The 17,870-nt window shown below is 37.9% G+C and overlaps 10 non-coding genes across 10 annotated transcripts; all 10 read right to left on the reverse strand.

Moving 5' to 3' along the window:
• Nucleotides 1–8,519: 8,519 nt before the first annotated feature.
• Nucleotides 8,520–8,638, reverse strand: LOC147531036 (5S ribosomal RNA). Its single transcript, XR_015228979.1, has one exon. It is a non-coding gene; the product is annotated as a 5S ribosomal RNA (ribosomal RNA).
• Nucleotides 8,639–9,199: 561 nt separating this feature from the next.
• Nucleotides 9,200–9,318, reverse strand: LOC147531037 (5S ribosomal RNA). The gene has a single exon (XR_015228554.1). It is a non-coding gene; the product is annotated as a 5S ribosomal RNA (ribosomal RNA).
• A 561-nt stretch (nucleotides 9,319–9,879) lies between these two features.
• On the reverse strand, nucleotides 9,880–9,998 carry LOC147531038 (5S ribosomal RNA). The gene has a single exon (XR_015228566.1). It is a non-coding gene; the product is annotated as a 5S ribosomal RNA (ribosomal RNA).
• Nucleotides 9,999–10,557: 559 nt separating this feature from the next.
• On the reverse strand, nucleotides 10,558–10,676 carry LOC147531039 (5S ribosomal RNA). Its single transcript, XR_015228920.1, has one exon. It is a non-coding gene; the product is annotated as a 5S ribosomal RNA (ribosomal RNA).
• Nucleotides 10,677–12,725: 2,049 nt separating this feature from the next.
• LOC147531040 (5S ribosomal RNA) lies at nucleotides 12,726–12,844 on the reverse strand. The gene has a single exon (XR_015228577.1). It is a non-coding gene; the product is annotated as a 5S ribosomal RNA (ribosomal RNA).
• A 559-nt stretch (nucleotides 12,845–13,403) lies between these two features.
• Nucleotides 13,404–13,522, reverse strand: LOC147531041 (5S ribosomal RNA). The gene has a single exon (XR_015228921.1). It is a non-coding gene; the product is annotated as a 5S ribosomal RNA (ribosomal RNA).
• Nucleotides 13,523–15,570: 2,048 nt separating this feature from the next.
• On the reverse strand, nucleotides 15,571–15,689 carry LOC147531042 (5S ribosomal RNA). The gene has a single exon (XR_015228588.1). It is a non-coding gene; the product is annotated as a 5S ribosomal RNA (ribosomal RNA).
• Nucleotides 15,690–16,247: 558 nt separating this feature from the next.
• On the reverse strand, nucleotides 16,248–16,366 carry LOC147531043 (5S ribosomal RNA). Its single transcript, XR_015228923.1, has one exon. It is a non-coding gene; the product is annotated as a 5S ribosomal RNA (ribosomal RNA).
• A 560-nt stretch (nucleotides 16,367–16,926) lies between these two features.
• On the reverse strand, nucleotides 16,927–17,045 carry LOC147531044 (5S ribosomal RNA). Its single transcript, XR_015228599.1, has one exon. It is a non-coding gene; the product is annotated as a 5S ribosomal RNA (ribosomal RNA).
• A 560-nt stretch (nucleotides 17,046–17,605) lies between these two features.
• LOC147531045 (5S ribosomal RNA) lies at nucleotides 17,606–17,724 on the reverse strand. The gene has a single exon (XR_015228941.1). It is a non-coding gene; the product is annotated as a 5S ribosomal RNA (ribosomal RNA).
• Nucleotides 17,725–17,870: the final 146 nt, after the last annotated feature.

Genomic DNA, 17,870 nt, shown 5'->3' on the forward strand with positions numbered 1-17,870 from the left:
CTGGACATATTTTTATGTCTCCAAATCGCTGTCATCGGTTTATAATACGTAAGACGAGTTATTCCAGTTTTAAATTACTCGAGTTACACAAAATTCTGAAAAATATACGGATGACACAGAAAACAACGTTTTTTTTGGCAAATCCGACGATCCCAACCCGCCTTTGGCAGGTTATTTTCTTCCCCTCTTCTCCATCTCTCCGACGAGACGAAAAAAAAAAGTAGAAAAAGGGAAAAAAAAAGTAGAAAAAGGGATGCAACTGAAGGAGTTGAAGGAGATGTCCTTCGACCAAGGTGACAATGCGAACAATTTGTCGGATAGGACAATTGATGTGGAAGATCATCAAGTCCGATTGATTTAGGGATCGTAGAGTTGTAGCTAGAGACCAACTACGATCGTCGAATTACGAAGTAATTCGCGGCTAACTTCGATCGGATCCTACAACGGGTTACACATAAGAGTGACAAATTGATCTAGGATATGACTAGTGGGAGTGAGATATAATCATGGGAGTGTCCCATAAACATATCTCATAGGCCTAAAAAGGAATTAGGCAAAGATAGTACAAAAAGGCCAAAAACAGGGTTTTTGGGCCTAGACCGGTTCGGGTACTTCTAGGACTCGGATTGGGCTGAATTTTGGAGGGTTAGTTGCTGATATAATAAAAATTATATCTGCCAATTTTAGTGGTGTTTGGACACCTCCTCCTTAGGGAATTGAGAAAATACCAATAGTTGCTATTTTCGACTATTTCCCTAAATCTTATTCTAAAGGGTGTTTTAGGAAACCTAAAAGGAGGTGGATTCTTATTAGGGTTCTATATAAACACTCTTAGGGCAGAGAATAAGGTGTGGAATTTATCTCTAAGCTTTCTTACTCTACCACATCAAGTAGAGAAGAGAAAGTGAGCTAATTCCCATTACTATCAATCTAGTCAAAGAAGAAGGTGTTCTTCTATCCAACCACCATTGGTGTGCTAGCTATACAACAAGGTGGGAGATCAAATTGATTGCTCGTGTCCCAAGTAGAGGAGCTACACTTGAAGCTCTTGGTCTTCTTCAATCAATTCAACTAGTTCGAGGGAAAAGCGATTAAGGTAATCTACTATCTCCATTAGATTAATTACTGGTTTTGCATGTGATCCTGGGAATACTAGTGTAGACATTAGATGTCATATTTCCGCTATAAACACTAGTAGAAGGGTGTAAATCCCTACAGTGGCGTCAGAGCCTCTTGCCATTAACTAGTTTTTGCTAAGAATCGAACTAATTAATATGCTTAATAGTTTGAAAATTGAGTTTATAAAAGTATTTTAAAAGATGTTTTTAAAAGTATTTTAAACTCATAATTTGATGGGATTCAATAAATTTTCAAATTGAGAATCAAATTGATGATTAAAAGTGTTTTAAAAGACTCAATTTCATTGAATTTCAAACTAATCCATGCTTGATTATGTTGATAGTTATATTTAAAAAGGTTTTAAACATAAAATTTGATTAATTATGAATTGGATTCAAAGATTTTTCAAATTGATTTCAAAATTGTTCTTTGAAAAATTTCAAAAACCTAGATTTTGATCCAAAATTGGTTTGATTAAGAGTTGTTTTTTAAATTTTGGAAACTTTTGAAAAACAAAGATTTGGAATTTTAGAAGTGTTCTAAAAAGAGTAGTTTTGAGTTTGGGAAACTCTCAAAACAAATTTGGAAAAATTTAAAAAGTTTCTAAAAGTTTTGAAAAATTTTAGAAGTGTTCTAAAAGGAATTTCAAAAATTTAAGAAAAGTTTTAAAATTGGAAAATAGCAACGTAAAGTTGCATAAGAAAAAAAAAAAAAAAAATTTTTTTTTTTCTTTTTGGAAACTAGGGTTTTGAAAAACCCTAGTGTCCGGCCAGGAAGCTTCCTGGCCGGACCAGAAGCTCCTGGATGCGTCCTCTGGACGCGTCCAGAGCAGCTGCTGAGACGCGTCTTGAAGACGCGACCAGCAGCTGCGACAGAAGCTTCTGGACGCGTCTTGAAGACGCGTCCAGAGCAGCTACTAAGGACGCGTCTTGAAGACGCGTCCAGGTCGCGTCTAAGACGCGACCAGCAGCTGCGAAGGAGCTTCCTGGACGCGTCTAGGACGCGTCCAGAGCACTCGACCAGACGCGTCTTGGAGACGCGTCTGGGAGGTTCTGGGTGTCTCGGACTAGTCCGAGACACCTAGTGCTGGTCCGGTCCAGCACCAGACACGTCTAGGACGCGTCTGGTACATGGACTAGCGTCCTGGCTTCGGCCAGGACGAGACCAGGCCTTGATAGGCCTCGGCCAGGACATGCCGGCCCTATGGGCCGTGCTATGTCCGGACCTTGTCCGAGCCCTTTTTGGGCTTGGGCCGGGACTTGTCTAGGACTTGCCCCGGGCTTTTTCGAGGCTTTTCGGACCACGAATAGGGACCATCATTCGAGTGGGAGTTTTTGCCAAATTTTCCTCCGATTCCAACCAAATAATTCCAAAATCAATCCGGGCCATCCAGAAGGCCAAAACAGATTTCTCTTTAAATTGATTTATGAAATCATTAAGAATCGAACCAATATTTTTTCCCAAATTGACCCGGGCTTTCTCGAGCCCAAAACGGAGTTTTTCTTAAAGTTGATTTTAGAAATCATAAGAGATAAAACGAGAACGCACCATTAGTCGAATTCTTCGAATTTAGACTTAAGGTTCGTCATGTGACATGTGATATCAACAAAAGTATCTCCCAAGATAATCATGCATATATATAATTCTTAGCCTTAATATATTATATGAATGCATGTGATGTGAATGCGGGAAACTAGTATGGCCATAGATTTATATCTTATTCTTGTTTTAAGCACGGATGGGTGCATGCTTTGTAATTAATTTTAATTTCAAGTTTATACGATCTGCGAATCGTTAGAGTCTTGTAATTAGAGTTTAGGGTCTATGAGTCCATTGAAGAAAACTCAAGGATGGAATCCAAAGGCGAGTGGGAGAAATCAATGGAGGTTCAAAGATGGAGATCTAGACGAACCAAAAGGCGAAACAAGAAGAAAACCAAGGAGATTAGATCTTCTAGGTTAGGGGCCATACTAGGATCCATGTCTGCTTGATTTACTTTCTCGCGCGCATTTACTTACTTATTTACGCTTTATGTCGTGGACGTTAGTTAGGCTAAATAGTTCACTATAACAAACGCCAGGCTAGCGTAAAAGTCCCCAAAACGTAATCTTGAGTAATCGCCTATCCAGATTAAGACACTCGTTGCGCCCTTGTTCGAGGAAGGTGGGTCGGCCTTCGCAGAGTACCTCCTCTACCTTGGGACAATGCGGGTAGGTCTATAGAAGAGGCCTACAAGTCTAAATGGTTCTACTCAACGAGATCAGCAAGAGAGTCTTGGATAATCGAGGCAAAAGGATAGATTAGTCATTCATTAATGAAATCTATCAACCAAGAGTCATAAGGTATGATCAGTGAAGTAGTTCACTCACCCGGAACGACGGAGTCAAAGGGTAGGGCCTTCGTCCGCTTTACTCCGAAGAACTGGGGTCTTGGAATCACTTATTCAATCGGGGACGATTTTTATTGAATAATGTGGGAAAACTAAGTTTTTCAAAAATGATAACGAGTTTTAAAACTTTGCCATTTCTTTATGTAGTTTTAAGATGACACAAACGATTTCAACATTGAATCACACCTAAGGGAGGTGCTGATCCACTTCCTAGAATGGAAGAATGAATCCGAGAATAGTTCTCAGATTCAAAAGGAAGGTCACTAGAATACCCAATCCCAATGTTGACTCATACAAGAGAAGGTCAAAAGCCATTTGCAAGCAATCGTATAAAATTCTCTTTGGAAGAGTAATGAATGCTAGCATAACCATTAAGACAAACTAAGGAAGAAATTCCTACAGAAGTCATAAATGGAGAGGTACGAGACCTCCAAGGCAATCTGAAAGTCATCCTAAGGGAAGACAACAGAATACATCTATCACCCAATTCAATATCGATTGAACAAAGATTGATAAAGACCTTAGATGAGTCACTCAGGTTGTTACAGACAAACTGAGCAGAACATACGGGAATATCCAGTCTAAGAAAGGTTCTTGAGATTTGGTACAAAGAATCTAAGAAAGAGATCTTGAGATTCAAAAGGGCAAAAGGATCAGTCAAGTGAGACAAACATTTGATCAAAGAAAAGCAGTTGCCGAGTACATGATCAAGAGTATTCCTCATTACTGTGAATGTTTCTAAAACAATGGCTAGACCATTTAAAAGGAAACTACCTTTAGCACCTGGAGGACAAAAGGAATGGAATTATGAATTCCGGTTTCGTATCCTTGCTAACAAAGTTAAAAACAAGTATCGTAAAATTCCTTCATCAGGTATTTAAGACCAGATGAGCGGCTCAGTGGGAGCTTAAGGGGATTACATACTTGACTAAAAGAAGTAAAGATCCAAGAGGGAGCAGAAGCAGTAATGCTAGGGATGCTGAAAGGGATCAAAGTCTTCTTTTAGACACTGATCTAGCTTAGAACTTAATAGTGATTATTTTGTTCTTCTGGAAACATATGATGTTTTAAACCAGTGGTAAAATTAACTGAAGGTTAACATTGATAATGGCTAAAATCAAGAGATTCAAACTCATTAAACTTCAGCATTGTCAATTAGGTCTTAAGGACTGAATTGACAAAGTCACCCTTTTCAAAAGGCATAGAGACTGGTAATCTATTAGGACTCATACAGTGTTATGCAGACCTATAAGTTTACTTGCAGAAGCTAACGAGAGAAACTTCAAATACGTACTCTGACAACTTCATGAAGTATGGAAACGTACAAATCATAAAGTATAAGTCGGAATGTTTGAAAGGTTCAAACAAAGTACAAACCGAAGTAAAAGAATCATTTTGACAAGAGAGTTTAAGTCATCCGATTAGATTGGAGTGGTAAAAACTTGAGTCAAATACTAAATAACCATCAAAGGAGTTGAGAAAACGTTTCCCAACTCGCTCCATGGAACACATCTGAGGGATGGTGGATTCAGTGGGAGTAATCGAACATTGCTATGCATAATTCGATCAAAGATGGGTTTAAGCCAGTCTTCCGAATATTTTGGGACATATTCTATAAACGATTGTTTTCACACTTACCAAAGTCCGTCTAACAGCTAAGCTTGTAAAAGCATTACAAAATTAGCTAAAGTCTGACGCAATTTCTTTTTGAAAGAAATTTGGGCTTCTTCCATAACCAATCAAGAGAACAAAGTGTTTGTTGCTCATGATAGTATTCTTCTAATAATTAGCGCACCTAGTAGTCTGGGAGAAAAACACTAATTATTACAAGAATAAGTGGGAGAAAAGTACAAGTCGATTTAATTCGATCATGAGAAAAATCATGGAGGGTCATGAAGAACAATCAAGAAACTTGTACAAGACGATTAAATTCGACCAAGAGCAACAAACTGCGGCTCCTCGGAAAAGGAAAGGTTAAAGATATGATCTTATAAACCCACCGCACAAAAGCGAATGTCATTCGCCGGAGAACTCTCAAAACAAGTGAAAGTGTCTCTAAAGGAATATCTCAAAGTAGTTGAGATAACTCCAAGTTGTTGTTCAAAAGCCCTGAAAGGTCAAAATAAAATCTTAAAGACTCAGAAAATAAAGGTTATTTCTGAAGAGATAAAAGACCTGCGCAGAAACGGAAACTGACTCTAGATTTTGGCTAGAAGCCAAAATCATCGTGGAATCCATATCTCGTCAAGACATGAAGCTTGATAATTTAAGTCAACAGAAGACCTAAATTGGTTTTCCAAAATAGAAAACTGAGAAGGATGGAAACATTCATGTTTCCCGAAACTAGACAAGAAGAATAAGATTCTTCCAATCAAGTTATGTACATAAGCATGCTTCAGAAATCTATCGACGGATTAAAAGCACGCAAGAGTTAGAATCTTCGATTCAAAAGGCAATCAGAGAAATTTGATTCCTGGAGAATGAAGAAAATCTTGAATCACGAGTTTCAAGAAGGTAAGTGGGAGTAAACAAACCTTCCGGGTCCGTATGCAGAGTACATACAAAAGATTGAGTACGACATAAGGTGTTGTATAACATTAACGAACTGACTCAATAAAGGACCACACACAAAAGGATAAAATGCCATTTTGGGCATCTGAAGATCTATAAGCATAGATCAAAAGGATGATAGGATTAGAGAGACTCAGTACGCTGAGATGCTTGAGATCCGAAACAGAAAATCTAAGACTCGGAAAGTCTAAAAGAATTTCGACCCAAAAACTCATGACAGAGGGCGTTGCAAAACTCGGAGTCTAAAAAACACCGATGAGCTAGCACGCATAAGAGAGACATTTATGTTCGAAAACATAAAGTCAATCATGTTGGACATGATTAGCATTTAAACATCCGAATTCGGATTGGAAAACCGAAACACTACTTAGTACATCCTAGAAGGCTAAAGGATGAAGTAGTACAAAGTTGAACATGTCATCGAAGCAAACTTCCAGACATGGAAGGAAAGTAGGCTAAAAGTGTTTCAAGCCGGGAACTGTTGCAAATACTACACAAAGAATTAAAGGCCTTAACTCTAGTAAAGATTACTAGATATTATCAAGGTTGAAGATAGTAATCTTCAAATTAATTGATAATAAGCAAAGTTTAAAACCGACTACCACTGTAGTCAAACTAAACTGTCACCTTAGACATAGTATGAGATTCATACACAGTCTAAGGCATGAGGTATAATTTTAAACCTCGACAAGTAAAACTGAGTGGGTAAAAGGATTTTTACGGAAGAGGCTCAGATTTACAACTCTCGTTATCAGAAATAATAAGAATTATTTCACCAGTCGTCTAAACTTGGTTTAGTGTTTAAACGACAGTCCATCGATAATAAAACGTTCCGAATAGGTTTGTCAGATACGTGATCTAATGAATGAAACCCTATTAAGTGAACTTGGAATATTTATTATCAAAAATCCCTGGTCCAGGTCATTGCATGGACAACAATGACTCACGAAGACTAGCACGGGAGTCGATGGGATAGCGCAGTTTCATGGGCTATAGGAATAGTATATTCTATTCGACTACGTGGGTGTGTAAAAGGTTTATACACTGGATAACCCTCAAATGAGAAGTACATCACTCATGATGAACGTCAATACTTCTCATAAAGACAATTGAAGAGATTCCTCAAAACATGAGTGCTCCACTCATCTTATGAAAGGAATGCCGACTTTGGTTCCGTCAAACGCCGCGCCGTAAAAGGAGGTTATAAAGACGGATACTGGGAAGGACAGGATAGACATGAAGTTAAGTGGGAGCGCAAGAATGGATTGTGTCACCCTAATCACATTAGGTACAAAGTGTCTCAAGGCCACTTGATGAGTAGCAACTGAAAATGCGTGGCCGCGCTCAAACGGATTAAAAGTTAATCGTTTGTCTTTTACAGTTGTACTCGGATATCAAGAAAGTCTGAATGACGTGACGTATCAGATGGGATACTAAATTGACACCGGAATCGAGGCATTGCACTTGTTCTAAGTCCAAGTGGGAGTCTGAAGGAGTTGAAGGAGATGTCCTTCGACCAAGGTGACAATGCGAACAATTTGTCGGATAGGACAATTGATGTGGAAGATCATCAAGTCCGATTGATTTAGGGATCGTAGAGTTGTAGCTAGAGACCAACTACGATCGTCGAATTACGAAGTAATTCGCGGCTAACTTCGATCGGATCCTACAACGGGTTACACATAAGAGTGACAAATTGATCTAGGATATGACTAGTGGGAGTGAGATATAATCATGGGAGTGTCCCATAAACATATCTCATAGGCCTAAAAAGGAATTAGGCAAAGATAGTACAAAAAGGCCAAAAACAGGGTTTTTGGGCCTAGACCGGTTCGGGTACTTCTAGGACTCGGATTGGGCTGAATTTTGGAGGGTTAGTTTCTGATATAATAAACATTATATCTGACAATTTTGGTGGTGTTTGGACACCTCCTCCTTAGGGAATTGAGAAAATACCAATAGTTGCTATTTTCGACTATTTCCCTAAATCTTATTCTAAAGGGTGTTTTAGGAAACCTAAAAGGAGGTGGATTCTTATTAGGGTTCTATATAAACACTCTTAGGGCAGAGAATAAGGTGTGGAATTTCTCTCTAAGCTTTCTTACTCTACCACATCAAGTAGAGAAGAGAAAGTGAGCTAATTCCCATTACTATCAATCTAGTCAAAGAAGAAGGTGTTCTTCTATCCAACCACCATTGGTGTGCTAGCTATACAACAAGGTGGGAGATCAAATTGATTGCTCGTGTCCCAAGTAGAGGAAATACACTTAAAGCTCTTGGTCTTCTTCAATCAATTCAACTAGTTCGAGGGAAAAGCGATTAAGGTAATCTACTATCTCCATTAGATTAATTACTAGTTTTGCATGTGATCCTGGGAATACTAGTGTAGACATTAGATGTCATGTTTCCGCTATAAACACTAGTAGAAGGGTGTAAATCCCTACAGCAACACGAGGACTTCCCAGGAGGTCACCCATCCTAGTACTACTCTCGCCCAAGCACGCTTAACTTCGGAGTTCTGATGGGATCCGGTGGATTAGTGCTGGTATGATCGCATCCGTTAGTATTTTACAATGGGTACTACTTGTTCTCATCGTGGACTCCTATTTCTCCCCGATTTCACGCACTCTATAGTGATACGACGTAAAAACGTTTACTCCCTCCGTCCGATTATGTTTGACTTTTTAGCAGATCCAATTTTTATTTATTGTTCTCTCACTAAAAGATTTTTCCTAAATTACCTATATTAAATTTGGAGTATTCAAATAAATAATATGTCGGAAGTAGTGTAGAAATAACTGAAACTTTTTATTCTTATTAAAAGTAAAGGGTAGATTGGGAAATGCTAATGAAATTAGTAATAAATATTTCCGGACATATTTTTATGTCTCCAAATCGCTGTCATCGGTTTATAATACGTACGACGAGTTATTCCAGTTTTAAATTACTCGAGTTACACAAAATTCTGAAAAATAGACGGATGACACAGAAAACAACGTTTTTTTGGCAAATCCGACGATCCTAACCCGCCTTTGGCAGGTTATTTTCTTCCCCTCTTTTCCATCTCTCCGACGAGACAAAAAAAAAAATGTAGAAAAAGGGAAAAAAAAAGTAGAAAAAGGGATGCAACACGAGGACTTCCCAGGAGGTCACCCATCCTAGTACTACTCTCGCCCAAGCACGCTTAACTTCGGAGTTCTGATGGGATCCGGTGGATTAGTGCTGGTATGATCGCATCCGTTAGTATTTTACAATGGGTACTACTTGTTCTCATCGTGGACTCCTATTTCTCCCCGATTTCACGCACTCTATAGTGATACGACGTAAAAACGTTTACTCCCTCCGTCCGATTATGTTTGACTTTTTAGCAGATCCAATTTTTATTTATTGTTCTCTCACTAAAAGATTTTTCCTAAATTACCTATATTAAATTTGGAGTATTCAAATAAATAATATGTCGGAAGTAGTGTAGAAATAACTGAAACTTTTTATTCTTATTAAAAGTAAAGGGTAGATTGGGAAATGCTAATGAAATTAGTAATAAATATTTCCGGACATATTTTTATGTCTCCAAATCGCTGTCATCGGTTTATAATACGTACGACGAGTTATTCCAGTTTTAAATTACTCGAGTTACACAAAATTCTGAAAAATAGACGGATGACACAGAAAACAACGTTTTTTTGGCAAATCCGACGATCCTAACCCGCCTTTGGCAGGTTATTTTCTTCCCCTCTTCTCCATCTCTCCGACGAGACAAAAAAAAAAAAAGTAGAAAAAGGGAAAAAAAAGTAGAAAAAGGGATGCAACACGAGGACTTCCCAGGAGGTCACCCATCCTAGTACTACTCTCGCCCAAGCACGCTTAACTTCGGAGTTCTGATGGGATCCGGTGGATTAGTGCTGGTATGATCGCATCCGTTAGTATTTTACAATGGGTACTACTTGTTCTCATCGTGGACTCCTATTTCTCCCCGATTTCACGCACTCTATAGTGATACGACGTAAAAACGTTTACTCCCTCCGTCCGATTATGTTTGACTTTTTAGCAGATCCAATTTTTATTTATTGTTCTCTCACTAAAAGATTTTTCCTAAATTACCTATATTAAATTTGGAGTATTCAAATAAATAATATGTCGGAAGTAGTGTAGAAATAACTGAAACTTTTTATTCTTATTAAAAGTAAAGGGTAGATTGGGAAATGCTAATGAAATTAGTAATAAATATTTCCGGACATATTTTTATGTCTCCAAATCGCTGTCATCGTTTATAATACGTACGACGAGTTATTCCAGTTTTAAATTACTCGAGTTACACAAAATTCTGAAAAATAGACGGATGACACAGAAAACAACGTTTTTTTGGCAAATCCGACGATCCTAACCCGCCTTTGGCAGGTTATTTTCTTCCCCTCTTCTCCATCTCTCCGACGAGACAAAAAAAAAATAGAAAAAGGGAAGAAAAAAAAGTAGAAAAAGGGATGCAACACGAGGACTTCCCAGGAGGTCACCCATCCTAGTACTACTCTCGCCCAAGCACGCTTAACTTCGGAGTTCTGATGGGATCCGGTGGATTGGTGCTGGTATGATCGCATCCGTTAGTATTTTACAATGGGTACTACTTGTTCTCATCGTGGACTCCTATTTCTCCCCGATTTCACGCACTCTATAGTGATACGACGTAAAAACGTTTACTCCCTCCGTCCGATTATGTTTGACTTTTTAGCAGATCCAATTTTTATTTATTGTTCTCTCACTAAAAGATTTTTCCTAAATTACCTATATTAAATTTGGAGTATTCAAATAAATAATATGTCGGAAGTAGTGTAGAAATAACTGAAACTTTTTATTCTTATTAAAAGTAAAGGGTAGATTGGGAAATGCTAATGAAATTAGTAATAAATATTTCCGGACATATTTTTATGTCTCCAAATCGCTGTCATCGGTTTATAATACGTACGACGAGTTATTCCAGTTTTAAATTACTCGAGTTACACAAAATTCTGAAAAATAGACGGATGACACAGAAAACAACGTTTTTTTGGCAAATCCGACGATCCTAACCCGCCTTTGGCAGGTTATTTTCTTCCCCTCTTCTCCATCTCTCCGACGAGACAAAAAAAAAAAAAGTAGAAAAAGGGAAAAAAAAAAGTAGAAAAAGGGATGCAACACGAGGACTTCCCAGGAGGTCACCCATCCTAGTACTACTCTCGCCCAAGCACGCTTAGGTGTCGTTTGGCAACACTAAAATAAGTTACTTTTTTATTTATTTAAGTAGAAAAGTCAAAAAGCTAGTTTGGTACGCAAAAATTACCGACTTCATTTAAGTTAAAATTTGACTTTCTTTTGAAGTTAAAATTTGTAGCTTTTGAGTTCAAACTTCAAAGTAAAGTAACTTTTCTTTGAGACATGCATGAATTTTACTTGAAGAATTTTTTTTTTGTCTATCTCCGCTCCACTACCGCAACTAAACTTCTACCATACCATTCTACCCTCACCACCACCACAACAAGCATGACACCTCTCTCACCACCCTACCTCAATTACCACCACCACACCTTAACCACCACCACCACCTTAACTACCACCTTCGTACCACCACCACCACCATACACCACCACACCTCGACAATAACCACTTCGTAGCTCCACCACTACCACCATCACCGTACCTTCACCACCACCACCTTACCTTCACCGCCACCACCGCCACCAACATACCTTCACCGTCACAGTGCCTTCACCACCACCATCATACCTCCATCGTTACCATCTACATATCTTATCCACCACCTTTACCACCATCACCGTACCACCTCCACCATAAATCATAAATAAATTTAATTAAAATCATGTATCTCTATGAAAAAGAAAAATAAAATTATCAAAAGTAAATTGAGTTACCAAACTAATTTTTTGACTTATAAGTAACATTTTTGTCAAATATACTTTTGAATTTTTTTTACTTTTTTAAAGCAAAAGAACTTATACTACAAGCAAAAGTACTTCTACTTTTGGTTGCCAAACGACACCTTAACTTCGGAGTTCTGATGGGATCCGGTGGATTGGTGCTGGTATGATCGCATCCGTTAGTATTTTACAATGGGTACTACTTGTTCTCATCGTGGACTCCTATTTCTCCCCGATTTCACGCACTCTATAGTGATACGACGTAAAAACGTTTACTCCCTCCGTCCGATTATGTTTGACTTTTTAGCAGATCCAATTTTTATTTATTGTTCTCTCACTAAAAGATTTTTCCTAAATTACCTATATTAAATTTGGAGTATTCAAATAAATAATATGTCGGAAGTAGTGTAGAAATAACTGAAACTTTTTATTCTTATTAAAAGTAAAGGGTAGATTGGGAAATGCTAATGAAATTAGTAATAAATATTTCCGGACATATTTTTATGTCTCCAAATCGCTGTCATCGTTTATAATACGTACGACGAGTTATTCCAGTTTTAAATTACTCGAGTTACACAAAATTCTGAAAAATAGACGGATGACACAGAAAACAACGTTTTTTTGGCAAATCCGACGATCCTAACCCGCCTTTGGCAGGTTATTTTCTTCCCCTCTTCTCCATCTCTCCGACGAGACAAAAAAAAAAAGTAGAAAAAGGGAAAAAAAAAGTAGAAAATGGGATGCAACACGAGGACTTCCCAGGAGGTCACCCATCCTAGTACTACTCTCGCCCAAGCACGCTTAACTTCGGAGTTCTGATGGGATCCGGTGGATTAGTGCTGGTATGATCGCATCCTTTAGTATTTTACAATGGGTAATACTTGTTCTCATCGTGGACTCCTATTTCTCCCCGATTTCACGCACTCTATAGTGATACGACGTAAAAACGTTTACTCCCTCCGTCCGATTATGTTTGACTTTTTAGCAGATCCAATTTTTATTTATTGTTCTCTCACTAAAAGATTTTTCCTAAATTACCTATATTAAATTTGGAGTATTCAAATAAATAATATGTCGGAAGTAGTGTAGAAATAACTGAAACTTTTTATTCTTATTAAAAGTAAAGGGTAGATTGGGAAATGCTAATGAAATTAGTAATAAATATTTCCGGACATATTTTTATGTCTCCAAATCGCTGTCATCGTTTATAATACGTACGACGAGTTATTCCAGTTTTAAATTACTCGAGTTACACAAAATTCTGAAAAATAGACGGATGACACAGAAAACAACGTTTTTTTGGCAAATCCGACGATCCTAACCCGCCTTTGGCAGGTTATTTTCTTCCCCTCTTCTCCATCTCTCCGACGAGACAAAAAAAAAAAATAGAAAAAGGGAAAAAAAAAGTAGAAAAAGGGATGCAACACGAGGACTTCCCAGGAGGTCACCCATCCTAGTACTACTCTCGCCCAAGCACGCTTAACTTCGGAGTTCTGATGGGATCCGGTGGATTGGTGCTGGTATGATCGCATCCGTTAGTATTTTACAATGGGTACTACTTGTTCTCATCGTGGACTCCTATTTCTCCCCGATTTCACGCACTCTATAGTGATACGACGTAAAAACGTTTACTCCCTCCGTCCGATTATGTTTGACTTTTTAGCAGATCCAATTTTTATTTATTGTTCTCTCACTAAAAGATTTTTCCTAAATTACCTATATTAAATTTGGAGTATTCAAATAAATAATATGTCGGAAGTAGTGTAGAAATAACTGAAACTTTTTATTCTTATTAAAAGTAAAGGGTAGATTGGGAAATGCTAATGAAATTAGTAATAAATATTTCCGGACATATTTTTATGTCTCCAAATCGCTGTCATCGGTTTATAATACGTACGACGAGTTATTCCAGTTTTAAATTACTCGAGTTACACAAAATTCTGAAAAATAGACGGATGACACAGAAAACAACGTTTTTTTGGCAAATCCGACGATCCTAACCCGCCTTTGGCAGGTTATTTTCTTCCCCTCTTCTCCATCTCTCCGACGAGACAAAAAAAAAAAAGTAGAAAAAGGGAAAAAAAAAAGTAGAAAAAGGGATGCAACACGAGGACTTCCCAGGAGGTCACCCATCCTAGTACTACTCTCGCCCAAGCACGCTTAGGTGTCGTTTGGCAACACTAAAATAAGTTACTTTTTTATTTATTTAAGTAGAAAAGTCAAAAAGCTAGTTTGGTACGCAAAAATTACCGACTTCATTTAAGTTAAAATTTGACTTTCTTTTGAAGTTAAAATTTGTAGCTTTTGAGTTCAAACTTCAAAGTAAAGTAACTTTTCTTTGAGACATGCATGAATTTTACTTGAAGAATTTTTTTTTTGTCTATCTCCGCTCCACTACCGCAACTAAACTTCTACCATACCATTCTACCCTCACCACCACCACAACAAGCATGACACCTCTCTCACCACCCTACCTCAATTACCACCACCACACCTTAACCACCACCACCACCTTAACTACCACCTTCGTACCACCACCACCACCATACACCACCACACCTCGACAATAACCACTTCGTAGCTCCACCACTACCACCATCACCGTACCTTCACCACCACCACCTTACCTTCACCGCCACCACCGCCACCAACATACCTTCACCGTCACAGTGCCTTCACCACCACCATCATACCTCCATCGTTACCATCTACATATCTTATCCACCACCTTTACCACCATCACCGTACCACCTCCACCATAAATCATAAATAAATTTAATTAAAATCATGTATCTCTATGAAAAAGAAAAATAAAATTATCAAAAGTAAATTGAGTTACCAAACTAATTTTTTGACTTATAAGTAACATTTTTGTCAAATATACTTTTGAATTTTTTTTACTTTTTTAAAGCAAAAGAACTTCTACTACAAGCAAAAGTACTTCTACTTTTGGTTGCCAAACGACACCTTAACTTCGGAGTTCTGATGGGATCCGGTGGATTGGTGCTGGTATGATCGCATCCGTTAGTATTTTACAATGGGTACTACTTGTTCTCATCGTGGACTCCTATTTCTCCCCGATTTCACGCACTCTATAGTGATACGACGTAAAAACGTTTACTCCCTCCGTCCGATTATGTTTGACTTTTTAGCAGATCCAATTTTTATTTATTGTTCTCTCACTAAAAGATTTTTCCTAAATTACCTATATTAAATTTGGAGTATTCAAATAAATAATATGTCGGAAGTAGTGTAGAAATAACTGAAACTTTTTATTCTTATTAAAAGTAAAGGGTAGATTGGGAAATGCTAATGAAATTAGTAATAAATATTTCCGGACATATTTTTATGTCTCCAAATCGCTGTCATCGTTTATAATACGTACGACGAGTTATTCCAGTTTTAAATTACTCGAGTTACACAAAATTCTGAAAAATAGACGGATGACACAGAAAACAACGTTTTTTTGGCAAATCCGACGATCCTAACCCGCCTTTGGCAGGTTATTTTCTTCCCCTCTTCTCCATCTCTCCGACGAGACAAAAAAAAAAAGTAGAAAAAGGGAAAAAAAAAGTAGAAAATGGGATGCAACACGAGGACTTCCCAGGAGGTCACCCATCCTAGTACTACTCTCGCCCAAGCACGCTTAACTTCGGAGTTCTGATGGGATCCGGTGGATTAGTGCTGGTATGATCGCATCCTTTAGTATTTTACAATGGGTAATACTTGTTCTCATCGTGGACTCCTATTTCTCCCCGATTTCACGCACTCTATAGTGATACGACGTAAAAACGTTTACTCCCTCCGTCCGATTATGTTTGACTTTTTAGCAGATCCAATTTTTATTTATTGTTCTCTCACTAAAAGATTTTTCCTAAATTACCTATATTAAATTTGGAGTATTCAAATAAATAATATGTCGGAAGTAGTGTAGAAATAACTGAAACTTTTTATTCTTATTAAAAGTAAAGGGTAGATTGGGAAATGCTAATGAAATTAGTAATAAATATTTCCGGACATATTTTTATGTCTCCAAATCGCTGTCATCGTTTATAATACGTACGACGAGTTATTCCAGTTTTAAATTACTCGAGTTACACAAAATTCTGAAAAATAGACGGATGACACAGAAAACAACGTTTTTTTGGCAAATCCGACGATCCTAACCCGCCTTTGGCAGGTTATTTTCTTCCCCTCTTCTCCATCTCTCCGACGAGACAAAAAAAAAAATAGAAAAAGGGAAAAAAAAAGTAGAAAAAGGGATGCAACACGAGGACTTCCCAGGAGGTCACCCATCCTAGTACTACTCTCGCCCAAGCACGCTTAACTTCGGAGTTCTGATGGGATCCGGTGGATTGGTGCTGGTATGATCGCATCCGTTAGTATTTTACAATGGGTACTACTTGTTCTCATCGTGGACTCCTATTTCTCCCCGATTTCACGCACTCTATAGTGATACGACGTAAAAACGTTTACTCCCTCCGTCCGATTATGTTTGACTTTTTAGCAGATCCAATTTTTATTTATTGTTCTCTCACTAAAAGATTTTTCCTAAATTACCTATATTAAATTTGGAGTATTCAAATAAATAATATGTCGGAAGTAGTGTAGAAATAACTGAAACTTTTTATTCTTATTAAAAGTAAAGGGTAGATTGGGAAATGCTAATGAAATTAGTAATAAATATTTCCGGACATATTTTTATGTCTCCAAATCGCTGTCATCGGTTTATAATACGTACGACGAGTTATTCCAGTTTTAAATTACTCGAGTTACACAAAATTCTGAAAAATAGACGGATGACACAGAAAACAACGTTTTTTTGGCAAATCCGACGATCCTAACCCGCCTTTGGCAGGTTATTTTCTTCCCCTCTTCTCCATCTCTCCGACGAGACAAAAAAAAAAAGTAGAAAAAGGGAAAAAAAAAGTAGAAAAAGGGATGCAACACGAGGACTTCCCAGGAGGTCACCCATCCTAGTACTACTCTCGCCCAAGCACGCTTAACTTCGGAGTTCTGATGGGATCCGGTGGATTAGTGCTGGTATGATCGCATCCGTTAGTATTTTACAATGGGTACTACTTGTTCTCATCGTGGACTCCTATTTCTCCCCGATTTCACGCACTCTATAGTGATACGACGTAAAAACGTTTACTCCCTCCGTCCGATTATGTTTGACTTTTTAGCAGATCCAATTTTTATTTATTGTTCTCTCACTAAAAGATTTTTCCTAAATTACCTATATTAAATTTGGAGTATTCAAATAAATAATATGTCGGAAGTAGTGTAGAAATAACTGAAACTTTTTATTCTTATTAAAAGTAAAGGGTAGATTGGGAAATGCTAATGAAATTAGTAATAAATATTTCCGGACATATTTTTATGTCTCCAAATCGCTGTCATCGGTTTATAATACGTACGACGAGTTATTCCAGTTTTAAATTACTCGAGTTACACAAAATTCTGAAAAATAGACGGATGACACAGAAAACAACGTTTTTTTGGCAAATCCGACGATCCTAACCCGCCTTTGGCAGGTTATTTTCTTCCCCTCTTCTCCATCTCTCCGACGAGACAAAAAAAAAAAGTAGAAAAAGGGAAAAAAAAAGTAGAAAAAGGGATGCAACACGAGGACTTCCCAGGAGGTCAGCCATCCTAGTACTACTCTCGCCCAAGCACGCTTAACTTCGGAGTTCTGATGGGATCCGGTGGATTAGTGCTGGTATGATCGCATCCGTTAGTATTTTACAATGGGTACTACTTGTTCTCATCGTGGACTCCTATTTCTCCCCGATTTCACGCACTCTATAGTGATACGACGTAAAAACGTTTACTCCCTCCGTCCGATTATGTTTGACTTTTTAGCAGATCCAATTTTTATT

This window comes from Eschscholzia californica, unplaced genomic scaffold, assembly GCF_041429995.1.
Source record: "Eschscholzia californica isolate CP2 unplaced genomic scaffold, dmEscCali1.0.p SCAF_6, whole genome shotgun sequence".
In the NCBI taxonomy this organism is placed as follows: Eukaryota; Viridiplantae; Streptophyta; class Magnoliopsida; order Ranunculales; family Papaveraceae; genus Eschscholzia; species Eschscholzia californica.